Here is a 24,686-nt window from a genome sequence, read left to right as displayed (position 1 = left end):
ATCAATGATGCTGATGGGGCCTGACCTTCACAAAGGAAAATGGTAAGAAATCAGAAGGAGGGAGGGGGCCACAGGAGCCTCTATTCTTTCTGCCCTACACTTTTGCTAACCCTGCCAGAGTCTGTGCCTCCAGACCAGAGGGGCTGCCACTCCCTCGGCCAGGGTAGAGTCCTGTAGAGTCAAAGGAAGGCTACAACAGGAAAGCCGGGCCCAGCATGTTCTTCTAGAGCAGGCTACAAATGGAAATGGGGCAACAGGTGGGTTGTTCCCCGTAGTGACTGGTCCTGGGCTTTCAGTGACTTGCTAAGGCTTATGGTGGCCCCTGTTGGCTCTGCCTCTCCTTCAGCACCCTGCACACCCACATGGACACCATGGTGGCATTTCCATCATTGAATTGCACAATGAATGGATGGCTCATAAATTCCTCAGGTGCTGGCCTTTCTTTTGGCTGCTTTCACAAGCACTGAGTGATGAAATGTACAAATGGCTGGGAGAACTCTCCAACTGGAAGGATGGGTGAATCCTCATCAACAATGCACTGCAGAAGCTGGAGAGGCATTAAAGATCCCTGATTTTTCTGAATCTGAGGATATGGAAACCTCCCAAGAGCAAGCTCCATGAAAGGGATTCCTAAGCTCCAAACATCAGAATGAATTCCGTATTGGTCCCCTGAAATTCTTTCAGGAGCCATATAATCATTTGTTCCAACAGTCTTGGCTATAGAATTCACCACTTGGTGCTAATTCTAAAGTCATACAGCTTGACCTGTCTCCTCTTGTGTTGACTAGCATATTGGAGGGCTTTACATCTCTATGTAAAATCTTTAAACGCCAAAAATAAGTAAGGTCTTTAACAACAGCAACTGCAATTCTGCCAAGGACATGCTCTGGAATTTTCCTATATACTTCCAAAGATCCCCCATCCATGAATTCTGTACATATTGAAATTGTGCTTTCTACAAAAAATGCCCTATGATATATGATGAATCACACTTATAAAGATATGTGGAGGCTGTTCTCTTTGTCATTTTGGGTAGTCCTTTATTACTTTATTTTACCTCTTGGGCTATTGTTTTATATGAGCTATGAGATTTGGCTTTTGGGAGGGTTTAACATGGGGAGAAATACTTACTGTTGCTAATCCATGTATGCAATTCTGAATATTTCCTATGGTGCAAGTCTGGTCTCAACAAATTCCCTCAGTGTTTGCTTATCTTGAAAATACTTTGTTTCTTCTTCATGTACGAAACTTAATTTTTCAGGATAAGAATTTTGAGTCTGGTAGTTGTTCTGTTTAAGGAGACTCAAGATGGAGCCCCAGATCTTTCTGGGCTATAAAGTCTCAGTTGAGAAGACTGTAAGCCTGATGTGTTTCTTTGTAAGTTTCTTGATGTTTTGGGTTCACATCTCAGAGTAGTTAGTTCTTTAAGTTTATTTTGGCCAATTTGATGACTATGTGTCATGGCGATTGCCTCTTTGCAATGAATCTCACAAGTGTCAAAAGAGAAAATATACAAGTTTGGACTGGATTTTTGTATGTATTTCTTATAATTATTTGTGAAATTGGTACTTTTGACATTTGGAATGAAAAAAAAAAATAAAAATTTAGCCTAGAGGCCTAGGTATTTTTATTATCCCCTTCTGTTTTTTTTTTGTCTCACAACCATAACAAAATATTGTATATCTTCAGCAATAATTCTGAAAAGAATATTTTGATTTGTTAAAACTCAAAATCACAAGTAAAATTGTCCTAGTATACAACTCTATCCTTCCTTTAAGAAAAAGAAGAAAATAATGGGAAATAATGAAGACCTTTATGATGAGTTACAATATTGAAAAGATCACTGCTAGCATGTATAAAATAGACAAATAAGTCCAAAGTGAACACATTCATAGGGACTTCTATTCAGAATCCCAGAATAGAGAATTGAACAATTGGTCAATTGTGGGTATTTCTACCTTTATTTTAAATATTATATTCTGAGAATTGGGGAAGATGGCGGACTGAAGCCAGCTTTCCACAGAGGCTCCCATCCTGAAGGAGAGTTAGGGGATGAAAATTTAGCAAGTAACCTGATGGATTCGAGCAACACCAAGCGAGAAAGTTGAAGAACACACATCAACCCCGCTGAGGAGAGCTGCGACCACAAGGAAGCAAACAAAAGGTACAAAACCCATCACCAAGTGGACGGGAGTCCCCCCTCCCCCACCTGATCGGCTTAAGGGCCCCACAAACAAAAGGGCAGAAATCAAAGGCCATCCCACTACACTTCACGGGAGAGACCTACTACAAACTGGACCTACCTCCCTTACTAGGATGCCTAGGCGTTCTCCTGCCAGGCACAAAACTGTATAAATCTGTAAATATCCTTTGCCGGCAACTCTGAGCACCCAGCACTTCCCTCCACTCTCTCTGAGGTCTGACAGCCTGTCCCCCAGGAGTTCGGATTCTTGGGTGACTCCTAAAGGGGAGAGGACAGTCCCCGAGCTGCAGCTGATCAGTGCTGATTCTGGGGCACGGGAGAGAGGTGAGGACAGTCAGCGGAGGGAGATGCTCACCAGGGTGGCGCTTCCCCAAGGTGAGGTGCAGCAGCCCTCCTTAGGCAACAATACAACCAGGCATATAACTGAGTTGAACTCGCTACCAGCTGCTCTGAGCTCCCTGCTGCTCTGAGCTCCTGGCTCTCCCCCTGCCCTCGCTCTATGGTCCGGAGACCTGAGCGCCTGCCATGTGACCCAGCAGGGAACTGGGTGGAGCTGAGTCTGTACACTGCCCAGCGTTCTGGGCTCCAGCCACTCCCCCCACCCCACCCCCACTCTGAAGCCTGAAGGCTTGAGCTACAGCGGTATAATGGGGCGAGAGACTGGGAGGAAGTGAAATTGCTCACTGTTGACTGGGCTCCCTGCAGCTCTGAGCCCTTGCTAGCTCTGAGCTCCCGGCGCTCCCCCCCCGCCCTCGCTCTGTGGTCTGGAGACCTGAGCATCTGCCGTGTGGCTGGGCAAGGAACTGGGTGGAGCTGAGTCTGTTCGCTGCCCGGCCGGTTCTGGGCTCCAGCTGCTCCCCCCACACCCCCTCACTCTGAAGCCTGGAGGCTTGGGCTGTGTTGGTGCGGTGGAGCCAAAGATTGGGAGAAATTGAGTGAACTTGCTGCCCGCGGCTCTGAGCTCCCAACACCCCACCACACCCTCACTCTGGGATTTGGAGGCCTGTCCCCTGGGAGTCCAGATTCTTGGGGGATTTTTCGGGGCGTGGACAGTGCCTGAACTGTGGCTGGTTGGTCCTGACTCTGGAACACAGGAGTGAGGCTGTGGGAGACCCACATCAGAGCGGCAGCTCCCTTAGGCAGCTGAAGCCATACCCCCTGCCTCCCAGGGCAACCAGAGGAGGCCACCCCTGACTATAGGATTTGCCTGAGGTGACTCACAGACCCTGGAAACTTCCAGGGTAGGGCCGACTCAGAGAACTGAGACTTCAACCCAGAGTAAGTGCTTCAGTGAGGTAAAACAGAAGCCAGCTGACGATAAGTCAGAACCACTCAGCCCCACTACACCAGACAGGGCCCCAGTCTCTCAGGCTACAACACTGAACGGGCCCTCAACAAAACCCTAGGGGAAAAATCAAAGGGAGTAAAACAACCATGGGGCGGAATCAGCGGAAAATCTCTGGTAACATGAATAACCAGAATAGATCAACCCCCACCCAAGGAAAGAAATGGTGGATGTAATTGAAGATCCCATTCATAAACCACTGGCAGACATGTCAGAAATCGAATTCAGAATTTGGATTGCATACAAGATTGATAAAATGGAATTAGGAATTCGAGGAGAAATTCAAAAGTTGTCTCAAGAATTTAACGAATTTAAAGACAAAACCACCAAAGACTTAGACACACTGAAGCAAGAATTTACAGCCCTCAAAGATATGAAAAATACAGTAGAATCCCTCAGCAACAGAATGGACCAAGCAGAAGAAAGGATTTCTGACATCGAAGATAAAGCCTTTGAATGCTCCCAAACTCTCAAAGAGGAAGAGAAATGGAGAGCAAAAACGGATCACTCACTCAGAGAGCTCTGGGATAATTCAAAGAAGGAGAATATCCGAATCATAGGAGTTCCAGAAACAGATGAAGTGGCCTCGCTGGGCACAGAGGCCCTTCTGCATGAAATTATGAAAGAGAATTTTCCAGACATGCCTAGAGATTCTGAAATTCAGACAGCAGACAGTTTCAGAACTCCAGAATGATTCAACCCCAATAAGTCATCCCCCAGACATATCATAATTAGCTTCACTAAAGTCAACATGAAGGAGAAAATTCTCAAGGTTATCAGGCAAAAGAAAGCCATTACCTACAAAGGTACGAACATTAGAATGACTGCAGATCTCTCTGCTGAAACTTTTCAAGCCAGAAGAGGGTGGTCATCGACTTTTAATCTCCTAAAGCAAAATAACTTTCAACCCCGGATCTTGTACCCAGCTAAACTGAGTTTTATCTATGATGGAGAAATTAAATACTTTAACGACATTCATATGCTGAAGAAATTTGCCACAACCAAACCAGCTCTTCAGGATATTCTCAGACCTATCCTCCATAATGACCAACACAATCCTCTACAACAAACGTAAACTCACTCAGAAACTCCTGATCAAACTCCAAGTTCTACAATGGCGAAAAGATTAAAATTGTCCACTGGACTTTTGAAAAACTCAATACCCAAAATTTCATCAAACTTATCAATACTCTCCATTAATGTGAATGGCTTAAACTGTCCTCTAAAGAGACATAGGTTAGCTGACTGGATACAAAAACTCAGACCAGATATCTGTTGCTTACAAGAGTCACATCTTAACTCAAAAGACAAATACAGACTCAGGGTGAAAGGATGGTCATCCATATTTCAGGCAAATGGTAACCAGAAAAAAGCAGGTGTTGCAATTTTATTTGCAGACACAATAGGCTTTAAACCAACAAAAGTAAGGAAGGACAAGAATGGTCACTTCATATTTGTTAAGGGTAATACTCAATATGATGAGATTTCAATTATTAATATCTATGCACCCAACCAGAATGCACCTCAATTTATAAGAGAAACTCTAACAGACATGAGCAACTTGATTTCCTCCAGCTCCATAATAGTTGGAGATTTTAACACTCCTTTGGCAGTGCTGGATCGATCCTCCAACAAAAAGCTGAGTAAAGAAATTTTAGATTTAAATCTAACCATCCAGCATTTAGATCTAGCAGACATCTATAGAACATTTCATCCTAACAAAACTGAATACACACACTTCTCATCAACCCACGGAACTTACTCCAAAATCGATCACATCTTAAGTCACAAATCTAACCTCAGTAAATTTAAAGGAATAGAAGTTATTCCATGCATCTTCTTGGACCATCATGGAATAAAACTTGAGCTGAATAACAACAGGAATCTACATACTCGTACAAAAACATGGAAGTTAAATAACCTCATGCTGAACAATAGCTGGGTCAGAGATGAGATCAAGAAGGAAATTGCCAAATTTTTGGAACAAAACGACAATGAAGACACGAACTATTAGAACCTCTGGGACACCGCAAAGGCAGTTCTAAGAGGGAAATTTATAGCGCTGCAAGCCTTCGTCAGGAGAACAGAAAGAGAGGAAGTTAGCAACTTAATGGGACATCTCAAGCAACTGGAAAAGGAAGAACACTCCAACCCCAAACCCAGTAGAAGAAAAGAAATAACCAAAATCAGAGCAGAACTAAATGAAATTGAACAAAAGAACAATACAACAGATCAATAAATCAAAAAGCTGGTTTTTTGAAAAGATCAACAAAATAGATAAACCATTGGCCAACCTAATCATGAAAAAAAGAGTAAAATCTCTAATCTCATCAATCAGAAATGACAAAGATGAAATAACAACAGACTCCTCAGAAATCCAAAAAATCCTTAATGAATATTACAAGAAACTTTACTCTTAGAAATACGAAAATCTGAAGGAAATGGACTGATACTTGGAAGCTCGTCACCTTCCAAGACTTAACCAGAATCAAGTGGAAATGTTGAACAGGCCCATTTCAAGTTCAGAAATAACATCAACCATACAAAACCTCCCCAAAAAGAAAAGTCCGGGACCAGATGGTTTCACATCAGAATTCTACCAAACCTTTAAAGAGGAATTAATACCTATATTACTCAAACTGTTCCAAAATGTAGAAAAAGAAGGAAGTTTAGTTTTTGATCCATTTCAGTGATCATAGGCAATGACTATTGCCATACTATTTATTATGGTAAAAAATAATAAATGGGTAAGACAGAAATTAAGAGACTCTTAAAGAAATTGACCATGCGGAAGACATAATACATGTTGGGCTTAGTTTATCTTGGAACAGAGGAGTCTCAAGCTGAAGAGTTCATATTTGAACCCACTGAGATTTAAAGAGTGAATATAAAATTCACAAGGAGTGAAAGTAAACCATTGGGACAGAGCAAAATTAGCAGGATATGAAGGTGTCTAGAGAGATCAGAGAACCAATACATGAAAGTTATAAAGACAATGTTATCAGTTTAATAGGAAAACCATTATCAAATTATAACTTTCCAAAAGCAATTCATTTTTCAAAATAATTATGTCCATTTACTTGAATTTTCTAAGTTTAAAGTGAACATCTTCAGGAAAATTACAATATCATATCATGTAATATCATATGTCAAAATAGTATCATTTTTACATGAGAAATACTACTAGATCATTTTATGGTTTTTCACAAATCTTCTATTCTATTACTATATTTGGATTTGTAGCTAAGTAATAAATTAAATGTAGCACTTTAATATAATTTGGTCTTTAGAAAATACTAGGCCAACAAGAAAGAAACATTTCACTATTATGCAAATTGTACTCTGTACTCTGTACTGTTACTACAGAGGGCATTTTTCTATGATAATTCCATTTTATGTACATTCTAAATGAAAACTTATTTTTCTAAGAAAATTTGTCTTTAGACATTAGGGTTATTCTATAAGGAATTGAAATATGGAATATTTTAAACAATTTAATTTATATTGTTATTTAGGATTCTTTTATGTGTGAGAAAAAAAGACAAAAAATAATTCAAACTTGTTTAATCTTTATAAAAAGCAATAATTATGAGGAATTGGCTTCTGTAGTTGAGAAGTCCAGGGACTGCTCTACAGGTTTGATATATATGAAAAAATGGTAGAGTTTCTTTTGTTTCAGTAAGCAATTGAAAGAGAGGAATGAATTTTGAAATTTGCTTTAGTAAGAGAATAAAGAGATAGAATTTCAAGAAATGAAGATGGTAAATAATCTGTTCAAAGTATTGCCAAAGCAAGAAAATTTAGAAGTTCCCTGTAGAGAGAATGTATTTGTTGATATTTCATTCAGCTTAAGAAAATAAATATTTAATCTGGCTTAAAAATGATTGCATATGAATATTTTATATTTGGTCCTTCTGCAGTTCTATATTTATGCAACATGATATTGCTTTAACTCATTGGTTTGACAACTATTTCAGCTATAATCAAGTATGCCAAACCTTTAAAGTAAATATTAGTCTTAATTTATTTTTATTTATTTTAATATTCTACTACTGGAAGCAACTTTAAGATATAGGTAAGGATTTAGACCAAAGCCTTCTTGCAACCATCCTGAAGCCATTGAATAACTATTAGACTGAAAAATCAAATATTGCAGGGGAAACAAGAATCTCATTTCTGTAAGACAATTTTTCTTTCCTTTTTTTTCAAAAACAGGCAAAAGTTACAGGATGTATTTATACTGTATATAACACGATTCAAGAGGACTTCAGGAAAATTATTGCAGAAATAAAAATAATGTATTTCATACCAAGATTGAATCATTTTGTTTTTTAATGAGCAAGGGTTATGTTGTAGCATAAAATTTAATACCAAAGACTGGGTTTAGAAGTGATCTAAAAATTACATTAGAGTTTCTTGACTGGTCAAGTTGTTATAAGGGCATATGGGATGATTATACACAACTTTGCAGTTCATTTGTGGAAAATCTGAGAGTAAATTATGATTGCATTTGCTGATCAGGCACCAAGCTATTACATTTTTAAGAAGAGGAAACTAAGGTAGGCTGAAATTTGAAGACAGAGACCAATGATAAGAAGACTGAAGATATGACAGATAGAGATGTAATATTTAGCTTCTTGTATTTTCTTCTACATTTTTCTTTATTATTTTCAGTAGATGTATCAAAGTTTCAATAAAAAATAATAATCTTTAGATACATTGTCATGAGACTACAATAGGATAAATGATTTCTTTTTTTATTAAATTATAGTAATACATTATAAGAAGAGATTAAAATCATAATTTGAAAAAAAAGTGGAGGTCATTATTAGTTGGTTTGCAGTTAATTTCAGAGTTATTTTTATGAAGAAGAAAGTATATCTGAGTTTAACTCCCATGACATATTCAGTGTATTCACAGATCTTAGAAAGACCATTTCCCCAAGGACAAATTCCTCTATCTTAAACTACTACTTAATAGTTTTCCCTGAGCTTCCTGGACAATTTAATGTGACCTTTAGTTTGATCTTATCTTTGCTAGAGAATCACTTTTTAAAAAATTTCTCTTGGGTTGTATCTGAAGAAAGATTTTGTGTAATGAAACAGGAGTTACAGGGAAAAGAGGATGTAGGCATGCTAATGAGATTTTTAGAGAAATGCTTTGGGATTGAACAATTTACTAGTTAAATTATTGATGAGAAAGATTTCACTAATCAAAAATCAGATTTAAGTGTATTTTCAAAATCCAATTATATTCAGTCCAATTTGCTTTTTAATTAAAAATAAACAAGTGATTTTAGACTTCCTTGGTCTTATGTGAAAACCAATTTGTAATAAAATATAATTCACTATGTCATTTCAAAGACGAAGATCTTTTGTGTCATTTTTCACACTAAAAAGACACATGTCACTAAAAGAGGATATGCCATTTTTACATTGAAGTGATTCTCAGTAATGTATATAGAATAGTTATTCATAGACATTTCAGAAAACTTGAAAAAAACTTTATAACTACCAAATTACTACCAAAATTGTCACAATAGATTATTCAGTATTTACATGGCTTTAAAGATTTATCTTTTTATTTAATCTTATCTAAGAAGAATAATATTTATTTTATATCTTAACATCATTACTTTAGCATTTAATGAGTGCTTACGAATGATGCATTTTGTATACTCTCATTTATTTAGAATGGTTAAAGTCTAAAATTTAAGTAGTTGTTTATTTCAAATTTTTTTGTATTTAATTTTTTTAAAGACAAGGTCTCACTATGTTACCCCAGGCTGGTCTCAATCTCCTGGCCACAATCTCTTGAGTATTCTTTGAAAAGAAATGCTCAACACATGGGATAATATTTTTATAAAAAAGACTTCTATTTCTGATAACATTGTGTAATTTGCCTGTGTTTTCCAAATATATATATATGTGTGTATATATGCGCGCAATAATGTTATCTAGGGCACATGGTTATTGAGTCACAACTAAACAAAACTGCTTAAGTTGACAATATTATCTTTTTTTGTGAGACAATCTTCTAATTCAGTTCCAACCTCTGAGTTTATTAATTGTAATGCCATCAGTGAAGTTTGACTTTTGTTCTATTCTTCTAAAATTAGTCTTTTTCTTAACTTACCTGTCCACTTAACTCTTTCTTTTAAAATTCCTGTTTAATAATCTCAGTATTACAAGGATTAGTCTGTTCATCAGTGATGAGGAACTTCTAATATATATTCATCAGTGATGAGGAACTTCTAATATAAAGTACAAGTCTCCAATATTTATGCATTTATTTATTTATAATATGAACATATGAATTTTTAGTTCAAATAAAAAGACCATTGCTTAATACATTGTTAAACTGAGGTCTAATTCTCATTCTACTTCCTTTAATTAGTGAGAATCTCTCCATGCTGAAAGAGATAACTCATAAAATCCAAATGCCTAAATTGAGGGAGCATATCACAAGCTGTTCAAATTCTATTTTAATGGCCATTTTCTAATCATGTTCACTAAAAGATTTATATTGGTGAAATTCCACAAGAATTCAATTTTTTATTTTAATTTTATCATAAATCTATAAATTTATTTTAAAAAATAACTTGTTCTTTCAAACTAACAACATCCCCTTGTTTTTTTTTTTATCATTTTTATACTTTTTTTCCTTTTTTTGTGTTTTTTTTTTTTTGGCCTTTTTACAAATAGTTTTATAATCTACGTACACTTTTTGAATTCTTTTTTGGCACGTTAGGAACTTCTGTTTCCAAGTCTTGTATGTTGTTTTATTGTTTTCCCCCATGCATTCAGATATAAATTTCTTTAATGAGTAGTGCTTTTCATTTCAAACAACTCAGCAATATAACAAAGGAAACATTTTTAAATATCTGTTTTCTAAATCCTATTTACCTACCACTTCTTTTCCAAAAGCATTTGCTTTCTGACTGTTAAAATATCTCATTTTTCTTAGATTCACAGATTTAATGTTTTTTTTTTCCCCTGAAGAACTCAGAGATGATGTACTATTGATAATATACTGTCCATTTATGTTTAGCTATATACTAATGTTGGCTAACAAACTTGGATTTCTTTTCTTTTACAGAGGATAACTATGTAATCTATCCTTAAGTTCTAGAGCCCATTAATATTTTTCTCTGGATGTCTGTAAACCTCTTTCAAGAAAAAATTTTCTTTGTCACTTCTTACCTTTTAGCCAATTACTGTACAGACAAATATAATTTAGAGGTGTTGACTTTATACAATTAGGCTCATCAATGATACTTATATATTTCTGGCAACAGTAACTGGGAAATAACTGACCTATTTGTAAATTTTCATTAAGTAGTGTATTTAAATCCACATTTCAAATAATATGCATAACATTCTTCTGAATTTTTAATAACTTCTGCTTATAATTGATTTAGTAATAATTGTTTTCCCCTGAAAATGTAAATGACTGTCAATACTGTTATTTTTGTTGTGTGTTTATGCTTGTACAATTGGTGCTATCTCAATCTGCATGGATGGGTAAGATATTTTGTGAGGATTACTTTGGTTAATGCCAAATAAAAATATTTGTGAACTACTTAATTGATAGCATGCATTGCAATAAGCTTTTATGCAGTGGCAATGAATGTTGAGGTTCTAAGTGTTTACTTGCTGTAAAACTATGCTTTTTCTTCAGCAGGGCTATTTTATTACAATTGGTCGACTAACACATAGAATTTTAAAAATCAGCTATAACCCATGTGTTGAACATCAGAAAATTGTTAATTTCTCCCTTTTTTTGGTAAACAATAATTACAAATAATGAACTCCCATTTTTCCTACTTTCTACTAGACCATATGCAGATGAGCTTTTTTGCTTTGATTTTTCTTTGGAGGTCTTAAAGATTTGGGTAAATTTTGAGATTAATAGTCATTTTCTCAAAATAAAATAGCATCTTTTAGGAATTGTTTGGGCATTTTGTATGTGTGTGTGTTGTGTGTGTGTGAGCGCACATACATGCCCTTGTGCACCCTTTGAAAAGAATTTTGATTGTATCTACTTAAAAAAAGACTAAAGAAGCGTGTACACAAAGAACACTCCATGTGAATACAAAGAAAAGTAACAGATGAGGTGGTGGGAGTGAGTTTATTCAGCATCCAGTGTAATACAGGTGCTTAATAAATATTGGATGCCTTATTGGATGGATAACTAAATTACAAATTTGCCTGAATGCCGTTTTAGCACACCTACTTTTCAGATATTTATGGGGATAAAGCTAATTTGTGGAAGTTTACTTCTATTTCATTCTGAAGGGAAATGTCAGTTGTACAGTCAGTGTCTTGTTGACAATCTGTTTTTATTATTAGAGCTGTAATACTTTCTGAATAATGTGGAGAAAAGAGTAAAATTGCAAATGGTCTTATATAGTGGGTATGAATTTCTAGTAATATTTGCAGACCCAAATATTTATTATCAGAGAAGAGTATCAACTTTTCCTAAAGAATATTCTACAAGAAATAATTTTGAATGTTTATGAATTTTGTCTTTATATGAAAGAATGTAGTATTTTTTTTCATTTTCTAGTACATTCAGTTCTTGATGTATCATTAGTGTCCTGATCTTATCATTCCTTCACAACTCACTGCATTAGCCAGCCTTTTCAACCTGAGCACTTGGATGCAATATGGTCGAGTTACATAACACTCCAAGAAATACACGTTGCTTCAACTTGACATTGTTATCCTTTTTAATGTTTTGTTTTATTCTCCCTGATCTAATAAGGGAACTAACATTTTGTTCTAGTCAGTATTGTATTTGACTATGTTCTCATTATCTTTTCTATGCCATGTAGTTTTCCTCTACTTTATGCACCATGTCCTCATAATGAGCTTTTCTTTCTTCTTCTTCTTCTTCTTCTTTTTTTTTTTTATTGTTGGGGATTCATTGAGGGTACAATAAGCCAGGTTACACTGATTGCAATTGTTAGGTAAAGTCCGTCTTGCAATCATGTCTTGCCCCCAGAAGGTGTGGCACACACCAAGGCCCCACCCCTCTCCCTCCTTCGCTCTCTCTGCTTTTCCTCCCCTCCTGTGACCTTAATTTTCATTAATTGCCCTCATATCAAAACTGAGTACATAGGATTCATGCTTCTCTATTCTTGTGATGCTTTACTAAGAATAATGTCTTCCATGTCCATCCAGGTTAATACGAAGGATGTAAAGTCTCCATTTTTTTTAATGGCTGAATAGTATTCCATGGTACCATATACCACAGCTTGTTAATCCATTCCTGGGTTGGTGGGCATTTAGTCTGTTTCCACATTTTGGCGATTGTAAATTGAGCTGCAATAAACAGACTAGTACAAGTGTCCTTATGATAAAAGGATTTTTTTCCTTCTGGGTAGATGCCCAGTAATGGGATTGCAGGATCAAATGGGAGGTCTAGCTTGAGTGCTTTGCGGTTTCTCCATACTTCCTTCCAGAAAGGTTGTACTAGTTTGCACTCCCACCAGCAGTGTAAAATCTCAAAACTGCAGATGCCAGAAACCTGTACTAGTTTGCACTCCCATCAGCAGTGTAAAATCTCAAAACTGCGTGGATGTGGAGAGAAGGGAACACTCTTCTTCCTTTCTAAGCAACAATAGCATGTAAATCTCCACAGATGCAGGCCCCTGCCACACAGTATGGGACCAATTTTTATCTACTGATGGGCCACCTCAAATTAATTTTGACGGTCTTTGGTCCTATTATTTCAAGTGAAAAAAACAATGTATCTTGAAAATTTTTCTGGGCAATAATATATATATGTATTATATATTTTTATATTTATATAATTTTTCCTGGCAATATATATATTTTTTTTGGGGTGGGAGTTAACCCACTTCTGACATATGGGGTCAGTGCCCTACTCCTTTGAGCCACAGGCGCCACCCTGGGCAATAATATTTTTATCAACACTTTGTAATGGCTAATGTCAATTTCATTAAACAATTTAAGATATACACTTATTCTGTTAACTTATATACTTGTATATACATACATACATATTTGTTGATTGGGTTGATCCAATAAAAATAATAGCAAAGGTTTGATAATTTTATAAGACAGATAATATATAAGATAGAACAAGGAAGGTATAATGCAACAGTTTATGGGAGAAGGTAATACACAATAAATAGTAGCTGTTATTTTTTTTAAAATTTTTTTATTGTTGGGGATTCATTGAGGGTACAAGAAACCAGGTTACACTGATTGCATTTGTTAAGTAAAGTCTCTCTTATTATTATGTCTTGCCCCCAAAAGATGTGTCACGCACCAAGACCCCACCCCACTCTCCTTCCTTCTCTCTGCTCTTCTTTTCCCCCACCACCCTTCCTCCTTCTCTCTCTGCTCTCCCTTCCCCCCACCTTCATCGTGTACTAGGTCATTAATTGTTCTCATATCAAAATTGAGTACATAAGATTTATGCTTCTCCATTCTTGTGAAGCTTTACTAAGAATAATGTCTTCCACTTCCATCCAGTAATACAAAGGGCATAAAGTCTCCATCGTTTTTAATAGCTGAATAGTATTTATGGTATACATATAACACAGCTTGTTAATCCATTCCTGGGTTGGTGGGCATTTAGGCTGTTTCCACATCAATCTAGTGCAAGTGTCCTTATGGTAAAAGGATTTTTTTCTATCTGGGCAGATGCCTAGTAATGGGATTGCAGGTCCAAATGGGAGGTGTAGCTTGAGTTCTTTGAGGGTTCTCCATACTTTTTTTTTTTTTTTTTGTAGAGACAGAGTCTCACTTTATCGCCCTCGGTAGAGTGCCATGGCATCACACAGCTCACAGCAACCTCCAACTCCTGGGCTGAAGCGATTCTCTTGCCTCAGCCTCCCGAGTAGCTGGGACTACAGGCGCCCGCCACAACTTTCCATACTTTCTTCCAAACAGGTTGTATTAGTTTGCAGTCCCACCAGCAGGGTAAAAGTGTTCTTTTCTCTCTACATCCACACCAGCATCTGCAGAATTGAGATTTTGTGATGTAGGCCATTCTAACTGGGATTAGAAGTTATCTCAGGGTGGTTTTGGTTTGCATTTCTCTAATAATTAGTGACAATGAGCATTTTTTCATATGTTTGCTAGCCATTCATTTGTCTTCTTTAGAGAGGTTCTATTCATCTTACTTGCCCATTGATATAAGGGATTATTGGCTTTTTGTATGTGGATTAACTTGAGTTCTTTATAGATCCAAGTTATCAAGCTTTTGTCCGATTCAAATTATGCAAATATCCTTTCCCATTGTGTAGGTTGTTTGTTTGTTGTCTCCTTAGCAGTACAGAAGCTTTTCAGTTTAATTAAGTCCCATTTGTTTATTTTTGTTGTTGTTGCTATTGCCACAGGAGTCTTCTGTATAAAGTCTTTCCCAGGCCAATATCATCAAGTGTTTTTTCTATGCTTTCTTTGAGGGTTTTTATTGTTTCATGCCTTAAATTTAGGTCTTTTATCCATCTTGAATCAATTTTTGTGAGTGGAGAAAGGTGTGGGTCCAGTTTCAGTCTTTTACATGTGGATATACAGTTCTCACAGCAGTAGCTGTTATTTTAATGACCTATGTATTTTACATCTTTTTTGACCTAAATACCAGCACTTCCAAAGGATAATTTTGAAATTATATTTTTACTAATAAAATTGAGATTTACGTATTAAATTCGCTCATTTGTTTTTAAACATTGTACACATGAATACTGAAGGGTATTTTTATATTTCAGTTAACATTCTAAATTATATGTATTTCAATTTTCTTTTCGGTAAACACAATTTCATTCTAAACATAAACCAAAGGAGGAAGATCTGTATGGGTGACAAATTACAGTAAAAATACTGTAAAATATGTAAAAATACATATATTTAAAATATATGTTCATTGGCTGGGTGCCTTGGCTCACACTTGTAATCCTAGCACTCTGGGAGGTGGAGGAGGGGGGATTGCCTGAGCTCAGGAATTCTAACCAGCCTGTGCCAGAGTGAGACCTCATTTCTAAATAGCCGGGTGTTGTGGCAAGCTGGTAGTCCCAGCTACTTGGGAGGCTGAGGCAAGAGAATCACATAAGCCCAAGAGGTTTAGGTTGCTGTGAGCTGTGATGCCATAGCACTCTATGGAGGGTGATAAAGTGAGTTTCTGTCTCAAAAAAAAAAAAAAAAGCTTTAATGTATGTTAATTTTCATGTTAGTTTTTATTCTTTGAGCTTATTGTATTATTCCTGTGTTATTTTCATTCATTGAAAACTTGTTTTGAATCAAACCAACAAATTCCATGACTATTATATATGGTATTTTGTTTGAGTACTTCTAGGATGGAACTAAAAGTAAAGACTTTGTATATATAGCTGAGTATTTTAATTTTATCTTTCTTATATTGACTTTTCTGTGTTGTTTTGGTGCTGGTGAATGTAGGCTGTGAATGAAAGAATGAAAGAGTGTTTGAGGAATTTGGTTAGAGCATAAAATAGTGGTATCAGTTTATGTTAAAGAGGATATAGCTATCTAGAAAAATTAAAGAAAAAATATATTATTGTAAGAAAATTGCAAAGATGATGGAGAAGAGAAGAGGATTGTCTTAAGTGTTAGTTAAAGTAGAACTGTGGACTGGGTTTAAAAAACAAGCCTGTATATTAGAAAATAGCATTTTAAGATATCTTATAAGGTGAACTGGAGAGAAATCCGACTACATGAAATGGAGTGAGAAGTAGATAGACTTCTAAAATTATACCTATAGACAGTAACATGCTACATTTATATAGTGCTTCACACTTCCACATAACTTAAAAAAAATTATCCAGGATCTTGAATTAGTGAGGGAAACATCTGGTTTTATTCTCCTCATTTTATAACTGGGTAAAGTGAGGTTCACAGAGGGGGAGATTTTCAAAATCACACTGATTGACCTCTCAGAACTGAAATTAAAATCTGATTTTCAAGATTAACAACATGTTAATCAATCACACCCCACTTGTTCCCTGAGGAACTGTCTTATGTTCTTTGTATTCAAACTGGAATGTTAATGGTAAGTCTGCCAACAAGAAAAAAATATCAATGAAATAAATGCTCATTTTTCTCACTTTGGCATACTGTGTAAATAATTTCTTAAAGTAGATGACTGTATATAACTTATAACTTATGCTGAGAAACTTTTTAACAAGAAAGAAAATAACAAGCTTTTACAGCCTTAGAAAATTTTATTTCTTTCCACTTCTCTTCTTCATATGTCACCTTACCTTGGAAATCAATAAAAAGGATTCTCTTTTAAATCCATTTATGTCCAAATTCAACTCTGAATTCAACAAGTCCTTCAAAAAGACAAACTAACCTAGTTTTCTAGACCCCATGAATTTGCTCTGCTGGAGATAGATGCCATTTTAGATTCTTGTATGTCCCAAAGCTTATTTCTGAACATAGTTTCTCTTTTTAATACAATCTCCATCTTTCTTCTCTTATCCTTGCTGACATTTCATTTCAATCAGGGTTGAGGCCTCACCTTCAATCTTTTTGAATGGACTTTTGATGGATACAGGTGGTTTGTTAAGAGCGGCGGCACCTATTAGAGCAATGGTGTCTGCCAGTCTTTGATTTCCCTCCTATAGGTTATTGTTTATCTTATTCTTGTCTATTTTAGAAACTTCAGTGAAGTCTAAAAATATATTTAAAAGCCAATTTACCATCCTGAAAGTGATCGTTTTCTTTTGTTGTTGTTTTTGTTACATCCAAGTATATGGTGTTATATTTTGATATATAAGTGTTCCTCCTTTGTTATCTATTAACATCATCAGAGAAGTGAAGAAGAATGTTCTCAGTATGTAATCTATACTCTGGAAGTGTGTTAACATTTTTAGAAGCTGCACCATTCTTTAAATCCAATAATGAAACTTCTGATAAATAAGCATCTCTTAACTGATGTTAAGGAAAGTAGTATATTAAAAATGATAAGTCTCAATATATTGCATTGTCTCTGACATTATGAAATAGATGAATTTATGAATTGTAGCCTTTTCTTAATTAAGAAATGTCTCAACCGAGGCCCTCATTTCATGCAATAATGATAATTTTTCATATGTAAAAGAAATCAGAAAATTGTAAACTTTAGGAAATTAATAACAAATGTCAGGGTCATTTTGCTATGGGAAGTTGTATAAGAACAAGATATAATCTCATAATACATATTAGACTACTTAAATGTAAAGAATAATTCCTAGCTTGAAAGGCTATAGATGAGAATACAGCCTTGGACTCACAATGCTTTGCTTGGAAATTATATTAAAAAATTAAAGAGACAGCAAGAAGACGGAAAGTAAAACTTACGAAGTCTTTGCTGATGACAGTGGAGGTGTATAATTTAGTAAGTGGTAAAATCACAAGATTGACTGGATTGAGCTGATGGCACATCCTGAATTATGATTTAAGAGGATATTCAGAGGTTGGTGGGATTTTGATTAATTTAACAGTTAAGCAAGTACTGTTTATCAGCTAACACAGATTCTGAGGGGTTTTTTTTTTTGTTGTTGTTGTTTTTTTATTATTGGGGATTCATTGAGGGTACAATAAGCCAGGTTACACTGGTTGCATTTGTTAGGTAAAGTCCCTCTTGCAATCATGTCTTGCGCCCAGAAGGTGTCAACGAAATCCAAAAAAATGCTATAGCATCCAGAATAAAGAACTAGAATATAAAACGAAGGTAAAATAAGTAGATTATAGTTTATTTTTAAAACAATTCTTTACATTTACTCTCATAATCATGAAATACCAATTGCTAAAAAATGTTCACAATTCTGGAATAACATACAAAGATAATTTTACAATACTAAGCTGATAAGCAATGAAACAATGTTATAGAAACTATGAAAAAAATTCTCTATATTCATACATGACATTATTTCAAAGAGCATAATTATAGGTAATATATAATTAAAAAGTGGTCTGTTAGTATTGAATTATGCTGAGCCATATGAACAAAATACATAAATATACCAGAAATATTATTTAAAGTGACAAAGAGGAATTTGAAATACACAAAGGCATAACCATATAACCATATGACAAAATGGTGTTATATACGTATAAAAATAGATCAAGATAATGAAATAATGGAACATAGATCCATGAATGTATTTTGAACATATTTCTAGAAATGCACACAGTTTTAGAAATAAAATTATGCAAATGACATTATAGAAATATATATTTTGTAGGATTTCCCATAATTCTATGAACATAGAACTTCATTTTGACACAACTACCCATATCTAGTGTTTTGTGTAATACACTGGGAAACACTGTTAGAAATTGTTTAAATGGAAAGTCTATTGTTTATCATGAAACAAATTATTTTATGATCTGCAAATTAAGCAAATGAAGGTCAAAAAGACATTTATGTTCATTCAATTCTTTTACTAATATAGCACTTGGAGAAAAAATAATCCTTCTTTAAAGCAGAAAATGGAGTACACAACAAATATTTCTATTTATGTAACCAACTGTATTATTATGTTTAGACATTTTATGGCTTATAATTCAATTCTAAAAACAGTGAAATAAACATTTTAATAGGATTCAAATGATGAATTAGAAATATTACGGGCATTTTCTATTACTGCAATAAACTAATGAAAAATTCAAATTAGAAAACAATTAAGAATATCCTTTTTATAGTAGGAATCTTTAGGAATAACAATGAGAGGAAAATTGACCTCTATTTATCAAAGTATACATATTTGTATAGCACATTGAAGGCGGAAATAGCAAATGAATTAATGGAGTAGAGAGAATACCAGTATTAATAGAACAAATTTTATATTAAAATTGTGGCATTGCAAATCAGATAAAAAGAACTGACTATTAATATACTGGTATAAATGGTAGTCATTTGAACTTTGTACTTAAAATACCCTTTTCATACTTTATAAATAACTGACTTTCAAACAATTTAAAATTCCAAATTGAAATTAAGTTGAAACAACTGAACATTCATTAAATAAAATAGAAAATATTGTATATTCTCAGAGTAGAGAAGATATTCTTACAGAAACTGGATCCAGAAAGAGATGTACTAATATCTGCATATTATGATTTTATGATTCCAACCTTTTCTTTAGAAGCACCCTAAGACAGTTAATTTTATTTGTTGAAGCATTAAATCAAGCCTGGGCTTTGATTCTATAAGGCCAAAGTTACATGTTAGGAAGATAAAAGCAAACAACAATTCATATATATGGATGTAAAGTAGGGCTCAGGGTTAATCACATTGTAGTTTCTGAATTTCTGCAGCCTAGACTTCAGTAGTCACAGGTGTTTTCAGTCTTGGATGTCCCAAGGTATCTGAACTTTTCTTAATCTGAACAGCCTCTTCACCCTTTAGCTTCAGGTTGGTAACTATTTAATCTCCGAGCATTGAAGAGACATGGGAGGTTCTGGAAGACTTCATTCTCAATGCTGTACATCCCCTTTACTATTGTTGATCCTAGAATAATCCTGGATAGAATTTTTTTTACCATGGATTCAATAAGATCAGCTACACGTAATCCAGTAGCGCAATTGATATATCCTTTCAGCTTGATGACCTCATAGGCACTCCCAACGACCATCTTGTGTACTTCTTTCCAATTTTTACTATCAATGTCTGTTCTGATTTATGGATTCAATTCCTGGAGAGAAACATCTGCCATGTTTACTCCACTCTACTTAACCATACTTGAGTCGCCATGTTTTCCTAAAATCCATCCATGTATATTCCATGTATATTCTGCAAGCATATATGTATATATAATTTTCAATTGTTAATACATGTTTCCAGAAAGAATTATATGAAAGTATGAAATAAATTGTTTAAAGACTGCCAAAGAGGAACATGGACATAAATTACCATATTTCTCAGATTTATCAAGTAATTTTAGTAAGTGTGTACAATTGTAATTGAACTCTCTTGTTGTGGTCATGTGCAGTCCAAGAACATTCTTCATATTTTTATTAGAACTGGAGGAGATGAAGCAAAGAGCAGAGTGCTTTCTTAGTAAAGAACTTGATATTTTTTTCTCCTACACTCAACAATAAAATTATAGTTAATTATGAGACATGGTAGAGAGATAGCTGTGACAAGAGAGAGGAAAGATAGCTTCCAGAGAATAAAAATCATTTGTGTCTTAATCACATTTTGTCCTAGAGCAAAATTATGTCTTTAGTTGGTTTTTGGCAGATAATCAACATTAACTACTAACGGTGGTTGCTATAAATGCAGCAGGTCTGCAGATGGATTTCTGGGATGATTTGATAGACTTGGAGTTTAGGAAGAACAGGCAGCTGCTCAGAGCCGTATTCACACCAGGTGAGGAGTTAAGTGGAGGTAATAATGACTGCATGGGGTCTTCTTTCCTGGCAAAAACTGCTATTTGGCACAAAAATAAAGCAATTTCAATATGCTGGCTGAGGATTCTACAATGGGACTTACACTTAATTAAAGAAATGGGCTTTATTCAATAGATTTCCAGAATCCTTGATATAAGTTTCTCAATGGACACATTTATTCAGGAAGTTTTGCACATCTCAGGATTACACTAGAAATCTTCCTTGAAATCAGTGTGAGGCTGCAGATAATTAAGTGGGAGGTAAGATTTCCTAAAAAAGAATATGACAATGTTTTAGTCATTTTAACTTTCCGTGAAGACATTTTTTTATTTGTTTGTTTTTTTTGTTTGTTTGTTTTTTTGACACACAGTCTCACTTTATCGCCCTCAGTAGAGTGCTGTGGTGTCACAGCTCATGGCACCCTCCAACTCCTGGTTTAGGTGGTTCTCTTGCCTCAGCCTCCCAAGTAGCTGGAATTACAGGCACCAGCCACAATGCCCGGCTATTTTTTTGTTGCAGTTTGGCCGGGGGTGGGTTGAAACCCACCACTCTCAGTATTTGGGGCCAGCACCCTACTGACTGAGCCACAGGCACAGCCCAATTTTCTGTAAAGTTTTGAAATACACAACAATCAAGAAAAATAAAATCCACATGGGCAATAACAAATGGAGCCCAACCAGCTACATCAATAAGCCAAGCAAGTTGAAATTTACGTGGGTCAATCAGAAAGGACGCTGTAGACTGAGTTTCTTTGAAGTGAATTAATGGACCATAACAGTCTGTCTCAAAACTTTTGCATGATTTACCTATTAGAATCATGGTTAGGTTTTATCATGGTTCTCATTTTTAACCATAACTGCTCTTCAGCATTATTTTTATTATATGCTATAAACAACTTTAGGAAAAGTATATTTTAAAGAGAAACATAAAATTTATTTAGTGAAGGATGTAAAAGACAAAATGATGTGTACTAAAGACATTTTTTTTCATAGTTAAGGCTTACTAACATCAGAGGGTCAGAATCTCAAAAAACCACTCAACAATAAAAGTAAGGAATTTGGAAATAAACATTATTAATGTTTATAATTTTTAAGCAAAATGAAAAGAAAGTAATATCCTATGTATTTAAATTTTATAACAAAACTCAGATTATCATGATTTAAAATATATTTTATATCAATGACTAAACCAACAATCTTCTATCTGTGCTGGTGCAATAAAAAAAGCATCTTTGTCAAGATTACCAAACCTTCAGCTTGTTAGTTCTTTGGTTTATTCTCAGTCCTCTTCTCGACTTCTTCTCCCATCTTCAAATTGGCAGAATTTATTCTTCCTTCTGAAATATTGACAAAATCAAGTGGGATGTGCAGATGTAGAGCTGTGTGTCAAAACTTGGAAAAACAACACACAAGGAAATTTCCTTTTTTGTCCTCTTAGTTCTTTTACCACTTTGACCAGAGGGCAGGGCCAGGTCATCTGGCTGCGTGACAGGTCAGGTGTGGGTGGCTAAAAGTCTGAAAGATTAATTTGAGTTCTCCGTAGATCCTAGTTATCAAACTTTGCCCAATTCATGATATGCAAATATCCTTTCCCATTGTGTAGGTTGTCTTTTTGCTTTGATTGTTGTCTCCTTAGCTGTACAGAAGCTATGAGTTCAATTAAGTCCCATTTGTTTATTTTTGTTGTTGTTACAATTGCCGTGGAATTCTTCCTCATAAAGTCTTTCCCAAGGCCAGTATCTTGAAGTGTTTTCCCCACACTTACTTTGAAGATTTTTATTGTTTCGTGCCTTAGATTTAGATCTTTTATTCATCTCGAATCAGTTTTTGTGAGTGGAGAAAGGCGTGGGTCCAGTTTCAATCTTTTACATGTGGATATTCAGTTCTCCCAGCATCATTTATTGAATAGGGATATTTTCCACCTAGTGTATGTTCTTGTTTGGTTTGTCAAAGATTAGGTGGCTGAAGATGTTAGTTTCATCTCATGGCTTTCTATTTGATTCCAGATGTCTATGTCTCTATTTTTGAGCCAGTACCATGCTGGCACAAAAAGACATGTAAAAAGACAAGAGGCCTTGATAACTAAGGCCTTGCAGAACAGCCTAAAGTCTGGTAGGCTGATGCTAAGAATTGCCTTAGCTTTAACAATTTTTATTGCTAAGAATTGCCTTACCTTTAACAATTTCTCAGCTTATGCTTGTTCCATACAAAATGAAAAATTATTTTTTCCAAGTCTTGAAAGTATGTTGATGATATTTTAGTGGGGATGGCATTGAGTCTGTAGATTTCTTTGGGAAGTACAGACATTTTAACAATGTTGATTCTCCCCAGCTATGAGCATAGTATGTTCTTTCATTTGTTAATATCAAATTAATCAACATAAAATAGAGCCAACAATCCCTTAAATCACTGGGCAAGAGAAATGAATAGAACCTTCTCTGCAGAAGATAGATGAATGGCTAATAAGCATATGAAAAAATGATCATCATTTGTAATTATCAGGGAAATGCAAATCAAAACCACCCTGAAATATCACTCAGGAGATGTGGTGAGAATGTACCACATCACAAAATCTCAGAACTGCAGAGGCTGGTGTGGATGTGGAGAGAAGGGAACACTTCTACATTGCTGGTGGGACTGCAAACTAATACAACCTTTTTGGAAGGAAGTATGGAGAACCCTGAAGGAACTCAAACTAGATCTCCCATTTGATCCTGCAATCCTACTACTGGACATCTATGCAGAAGAAAAAGAAATCCTTTTACCATAAGGACACCTTCACTAGACTGTTTATTGCCGCTCAATTTACAATCGCCAAAATGTGGAAACAGCCTAAATACTCACCAACCCAGAAATGGATTAACAAGGTGTGGTATATGTATACCATGGAATACTATTCAGACATTAGAAAAGATAGAGACTTTATATCCTTTGTATTAACCTGGATGAAAGTGGAACACATTATTCTTAGTAAAGCATCACAAGAATGGAGAAGCATGAATCCTATGTTCTCAATTCTGATATGTGGACTATTGATGATCTAGTACACAGTGGGAGGCAGGGAAAGGTTTCAGAAAGAGAGAAGAAGACAGGGAATGTGGGGATCATGGGGTGTGACACATCTCTTGGGGATTGGTCACTATTATAAGAGGGACTTTACCTAACAAATGCCATCAGTATAAGCTAGTTCTTTGTACCCTCAATGAATCCCCAACAATAAAAAAAAAAAGTCTAAAAGAATCTGATTTTCTTGGCCAGAGGTATCAGTAAATGTAGGTCTTGTGGAGTAAGCAATATGGTGAAAATATCAGATCTCAAAGAAAAATAACCAGAGGAGGATATTTTCTTATTCTGTATACTCCCATGCAAGTTTTAGACTCACCTCTTGACTGTGTAATATAAGAAAGAGAACCAAAAGGGCATAGCAGAAGGCTTTAGGGCCGAACTGAGTTTGAAACTACCAGCCAAGTCTCAGACAAATTCCTGAATGGAGCATGCATTTTCTATAACAAAAGCAGCATAACTGAGATGTGACAGCAGTCACTTGTCACAAAAGATAAAATAGAATTTCAATTTCAAGGTTGATTCCTTGATTGTCTCCTAAAACATATGCAGACACGCAGCCAAACAAAAATCAGTATTTTTCCAAGATTATGATGGATGTGTATTTTATACAACCTAATATTAGAAAGGTCATGATACTAATCCAAATTTTTTTGACAAAAATGTACCATAATAATGTAAGCAACCCTAAAGGAAAAATATAATCAACA

The 24,686-nt window shown here is 35.2% G+C and overlaps 1 pseudogene; it reads right to left on the bottom strand.

The window, feature by feature from the left end:
- Positions 1-310: 310 nt before the first annotated feature.
- LOC128566435 (dual specificity mitogen-activated protein kinase kinase 5-like) lies at positions 311-1,027 on the bottom strand (annotated as a pseudogene).
- Positions 1,028-24,686: the final 23,659 nt, after the last annotated feature.

Source organism: Nycticebus coucang, chromosome 15 (genome assembly GCF_027406575.1).
Source record: "Nycticebus coucang isolate mNycCou1 chromosome 15, mNycCou1.pri, whole genome shotgun sequence".
Taxonomy (NCBI): Eukaryota; Metazoa; Chordata; class Mammalia; order Primates; family Lorisidae; genus Nycticebus; species Nycticebus coucang.
This window is presented reverse-complemented; position numbering and strand designations above follow the sequence as displayed.